This window comes from Lolium perenne, chromosome 7 (genome assembly GCF_019359855.2).
Source record: "Lolium perenne isolate Kyuss_39 chromosome 7, Kyuss_2.0, whole genome shotgun sequence".
Classification (NCBI taxonomy): Eukaryota; Viridiplantae; Streptophyta; class Magnoliopsida; order Poales; family Poaceae; genus Lolium; species Lolium perenne.
The window spans coordinates 259,628,915-259,634,473 of record NC_067250.2 but is presented as its reverse complement, the minus strand read 5'-3'; the positions used below and the strand labels follow the sequence as shown (position 1 = coordinate 259,634,473).

General features: G+C 39.1%; 1 long non-coding RNA gene across 3 annotated transcripts; it reads left to right on the top strand.

The window, feature by feature from the left end:
• The first annotated feature begins 434 nt into the window (after positions 1–434).
• Positions 435–4,646, top strand: LOC127313096 (uncharacterized). Of its 3 annotated transcripts, none has more exons than XR_007858788.2 (8): positions 435–647; positions 821–954; positions 1,034–1,192; positions 1,283–1,348; positions 2,501–2,634; positions 2,728–2,879; positions 3,337–3,537; positions 4,261–4,646. It is a non-coding gene; the product is annotated as an uncharacterized lncRNA (long non-coding RNA). The 3 variants fall into 3 exon arrangements; XR_007858792.2 differs by having other exon boundaries at positions 2,728–3,226; XR_011748092.1 differs by having other exon boundaries at positions 2,728–3,537.
• Positions 4,647–5,559: the final 913 nt, after the last annotated feature.

Sequence of the window (5,559 nt, the reverse complement as noted above, 5' to 3'; positions counted from 1 at the left end):
GGTTATTAGGTCATTTGAGACCTGAATTATAAGCACAGTCATGTATTTGTGACAATTATTAGAAGGAAATGGTCAAGATACTAGATTATTTTCTTTTAGCTAGCATGGTTTGTTGAAGATCTGTATCATTTACTGATTCCAAATTTTAAGAAATGTTAGTACTGAGGCGAAGTTTTGCACCTGCAGAACTTGGATGTGAGGGTACCCTGGTGTGGGAGGCGCCGCGGCCTCGGCAGACCAGACGGAGTCCAATGTGGAAGGGAGCAAGAAGGAATGGACAATTTTTTTTCCGGGTTGATTGTTGCTGTTCTGGGTTGGTTACCACATCAACTAGGTTGTGTTCTCCTTTAAGCTCTCGATCTCTTGACGGCGCTGCTGCTACTGGCATTCCTCTCTTCTCGATATTTATTATTTTGTTTCTTACTTTGTAGGCTTATTTGTGTTGCCTCAAACATGAGACTGCTGAGAGTGTTCCTAGGCTGAATATGGCTGCTATTTGGGTGCCAGGTGACATGGTTTTAAATAGGGCATCTTGGGTAATGATTTGATTACCAAAGATTTTGATTTGCTGTGAAGGACACAATTATTTGAGCACGGAAGGCAACAAAGGTGCATGATCTCATGAAGAGGGCATTCTTTTATGTGAGGTCAGATCTGAATTCAATATGATTGATGAATGTTCATTTAACTTTTGCGCATAATGGCTGTACAATTATTTATGTTAGGTGCATTCTCAAGCGTGTATTTAAGCAGTGACGATGATCTTGCCGATTCAGTCCGCTGGTGAGTCTAATACTAGGTGGTGTTGTTGCTCTTGCAGGCTTGGTATCTTGTCATCCCTGCTGTCTGCGCTACTCAAGTGAATGTCGGCGTGGACGCTGGCGCATTCCCGGGGGTGCATTTGAGCAGCGACAGTCATCTTGGCGATTCAGTACGCTGGTGATCTAATACTAGGTGTTTACCATGAGGATTTCACGTATGTTTAGCCCAAACTTTGTTTTTGAGATAATAGTTAACCACTCAGTTTCGTTAGGCGTTGCCTGCTTGTCCGGGGCGCCCCTAGCGGGGGGCGCGAATCAACAACGGAGGAGGCCATGGAAGAGAGGAAGGAGGTGTGGAGATGTTGTGGCAAGCAGATGCAGTCAGCCATTGAGCGCCGGCGGTAGGCTTGAAAAAATAATCTGCATATTAGGTCTTCAACATTTGTCTACATCCACTGTTCGAAAATTCTACAAGGTTCGTGATGCCTTCTTTCTCACTTGATAGTTGATAGTACTTGCAGCGACGACGAGGACAGCTTATGCCAAGATGCCAATGTGAGGATTTCCCAATCCCCATATCTATACAGGTTTGCTTGATTTGATCCACTCACTTCTTCTTTATTCTTTTTATCATAATATCTTCATAGGTTGAACAAACAAAACCAGGGAAAGTTTTCTCATGCTATATCTAAAAAGGAATTCCCTTCTCTTTGAAAATGTGCTCCTATAAGTTGGGGGGATTTTCCTGCTTACTTAGTATATGTCCATTAGCATCATATGTTTACATGTATTAAACTATTTTCTTGGTATCAATTTTATGATTAAAATAAAGAAACATGTTTTATTTTCATATATGCTGCAAGTCCATGTTCTATCCTTTGATATCTTTCATTCTGCGAGTACGTGAAAGTTGTGCTTCTGTCCAAGGAAATCCCCCCTTCAATATATACCTGCTACTGTTTAGGCTATGGTGTAATTGAAGAGTTTGAATGCAGAATAATTTAAGGATTGATCTGCAGGTTTCTTTGTCACAATTCGGATAGCTGATATAGTGTTAAAGTCAAATGATATATTGAAGAAGCAAACTGCTTTCAAGATTTGATATTATATTTCCAATTTGGCATAGCCTACTAAGGAAGGAAAGTTTCCTTTCTATTATACATGAATTTGAATGGCCTCATGATGACTTTCTCAAGCTAACAGATCTTTCATTTCTGATTTATAATAGCAACTTAATCAACATAAAAGCATGGTCAAATAGACAAATAGTCAGTATCTTGAGGTCATAATTATCCCCTGTCCGCGCATCCACTTCAGGGTCTCTCAGTCTGTCAGATAGTGAGATGTGTGTCATTTTTGTAATGTTCTATCTGATGTAGTGTTAAAGTCAAATGATATATTGAAGAAGCAAACTGCTTTCAAGATTTGATATTATATTTCCAATTTTGCATAGCCTACTAAGGAAGCAAAGTTTCCTTTCTATTATACATGAATTTGAATGGCCTCATGATGACTTTAACAAGCTAACAAATCTTTCATTTCTGATTTATAATAGCAACTTAATCAACATAAAAGCATGGTCAAATAATCAGTATCTTGAGGTCATAATTATCCCCTGTCCACGCATCCACTTCAGGCTCTCTCAGTCCGTCAGATAGTGAGATGTGTGTCATTTTTCTAATGTTCTATGTTATGTCTTAATTAAAGAAACCACACTGAGCTAAAATTTTCACATGCAGTGGTATATTCATCAATAGTTTTTTTGGGTGATGTGCTCTACGGAGAAGTCTGCCAGTGAGCAGATTGTATTTGTTGCTGATGGCGCACAAGAAGTGACTCCTAATGATGACCAGGAGGGCCAATCTGATTTCAGGTAACTTGATATGTGAAGCTAGAATGGTTCTGTTTGTAGCTGCCTCAGTTGTGAGAGCTCGGCTAAGCTTTTATCTAATCTGCTGTGTTGCAGGTCGATATTCGGTAACTGTCCTCCATGAAAGTTTTTTTTAAAAAAGAAAGAAGCAGTTGATCTTTGCGGGTGGTGTGAAAAAGCATGTATCTGGCTTGTGCCTGTGAACTGAGGTGTTTGGAAAAGCATGGTCAAATAGTCAGTATCTTGAGGTCATAATTATCCCCTGTCCACGCATCCACTTCAGTCTCTCAGTCTGTCCGATAGTGAGATGTCTGTCATTTTTTCTAATGATCTATGTTATGTCTTAATTAAAGAAACCATACTGAGCTAAAATTTTCACTTGCTGTCGTATATTCATCAATAGTTTTTTTGGGTGCTAATATCAAGTATCAATGCCTAAAGTAACTTTTTTACTCTGCCAGTTTGTCTCATATGTACAAGATTGTTCAAAATCCATGGTGATTTTACCTCCAGTTGTATTCCTGAGCATGACTATTTTTCTATCTCCGTGCATTATTATCCGCTAGATTAAACAACTTGTGTATGTCGAGCTGAGGTAAGCTTTCTTTGTTCTTTTGTTTACTATATTCTGCAAAATAATTGCTATGTGCCAACGATGAATGTTCAGCACTTTCATTCTCTGATTATCTTATCTGACTTTTGCAGAACTTTCTTTCGCTAAGAGGAATTATGTTATGCCTGGGTGAGCTGGCAGTAATTCGTGCAGATTTTACCACCACCGTGTAGCTTAGGGGCGTCACCATGCCTTCACCTGCGGGAACTTGGCTGAAAGTGATGGAGAGGATAATAGGTATATTTGACGGCGTTGCCATCTGTCCTTAAGGCCATGGGAAAATTGAGCAGCAGGTTAAACCACTTTTTTTTTCATTTTGCTTGCAATTTCTTATGTTTTATCTTGTTGTCTTGAGTAAATGCAGAGGGGTCATTACTTGTTCACTCAATCTAGCTCTAGCATTGAGTAAATGTTTGAAAGAAGTGATTAATTCAGTACACGGTCATAGCTTCTTGGTGGCATTCCAATTGCTGGAATGATACTTTTGTGAGAAAAATGGCACATGCTACAAATAGTACTACCTCCATCCCAAGGCTTAAGGCCTATTTTTTTTTTTAGAAAGTCAAACTATGTTAAGTCTGACTAAGTTTTTATAAAAAATCATTAACATATCAAATACAAAATTAATATTATTAGATAGATAATGAAATATTTTCATGTGCTATCTACAAAACATCATATTTATTAATAGATTGTTCTAAAATTTTGGTCAAACTTTACTTGCTTTGACTTTCCAAAAAAAAAGCTTAAGCCTTAGGATGGAGGTAGTAAAATGTAAATGCATAGTTCAAACGGATTAGTAGTAAGATACTAAGATTTTAGTCCGATTCAAGAATTTCATCAATCGCTAGGTTATGCTGACCAACTTGAAATATTCATGTTGATTCTTATACGTGCTATTTGGTTCTGGATGCCAGAGAAGCCACATACCTCACAAAGGGCCATGGAGGCTATGCATGTATGCTGAAAAACTTGAGATCTTCTTATTGATTGGTTATTGTGTTATTTGGTTTTAGGTGCCGCTGAGGTCGTATACCTCACAATGGCCATGGAGGTTATGCACGCACTGTTGATGATGAGGCTGATGTGATAGGGTTGATGATGAGGCTGTCGAGAATAAGCCACACGCAGCCAAGAGGGCCTTTCCTAGAGGTATTGTGACTGCCCGTGTACTTTTCATAGTTGATTGGTGTAGCAAATCTGAAAATTTGAGATTGGTTCTGAAATTTGGGAGACGATGGCTTAGATTTTCTGTCGGTCACCCAATTGGGCAGAAGAGAATTTATTAGTGATTGGTGATGAATTGCTGGATTTTCTTGGGGTTACTCCTATTTCTGTATGGGTTTATAGCAGACTAGATGTGCTATTCTGCAATGATTTTGGATAAGGGGCCATTATTTCATTTATCTGTCATGTTAGGAGTTCGAAATGATACATGTAGTAGTGAAGCTATATCAGCTGAATTGGTTATCTTTACTGATCGTGTCACGGGGGCAATTATCATGTGTATTCATCATTTAAGCAACTGGTATGGTGAATATTTGCTTCCCTTTGTATACTGCAGCATATTTTTATAGATGTTCTTATATTGGCCCTAGACTTCTGTTTTAGGCTAAGACATACAGAGAAACTCTGGTCATACATGATGATCATATTCGGATTCTCTTAATCTCTCACATGATATGTACAGATGCTCATATCCATTAATTTAAGCTAATGGGAGAATTTCAGATTCTGAGAAGGGATCAAGAGTTCCTTATTGCTGCGCCCTGGCCCCACTTCCTATCACAAGGCAGGCACCAGGACGCTTTGCAGACAACTAGATGAATGATCACTTCTACTCGGTCTGCAAGCCCCCTCTTTTTATTAGTTTCGTGTTTAGTTGTCTATTTATATGTTTATGTAATCTGGCCATATTTGGCAATACCCATCAATTGATAAAAGTCTTAAGTTGTTATGCAATCAATTCGCCAAAAAATGAAGTTGTTATGCAATACGCCAAATTCAACTGCGAGTAGCTACAATGCCCTGCTTCCCGAGTGTGTCTAACAGGTTGAAAGAGAAGGAGGTAAATGTGCAAGTGGCGGAAGAAGAAATCGCAGCCATTTAACCATAATGCTCCTCAAGTGATAGTGGTGATGGGGAGCAAGTGGAGTATCCAAAGGAGAGTAGAAGGGACGTCGAGGGCATTTTCTCCAGCCTACCCATCAAATATAGTATAACTCAACCGAAGCAAAAGGAGTAGCTAAAGGACAGTAGAAGGGCCGTCGAGGGAGTTAGAGAAACACGCCGAATATTACTATAGCTCACAATGG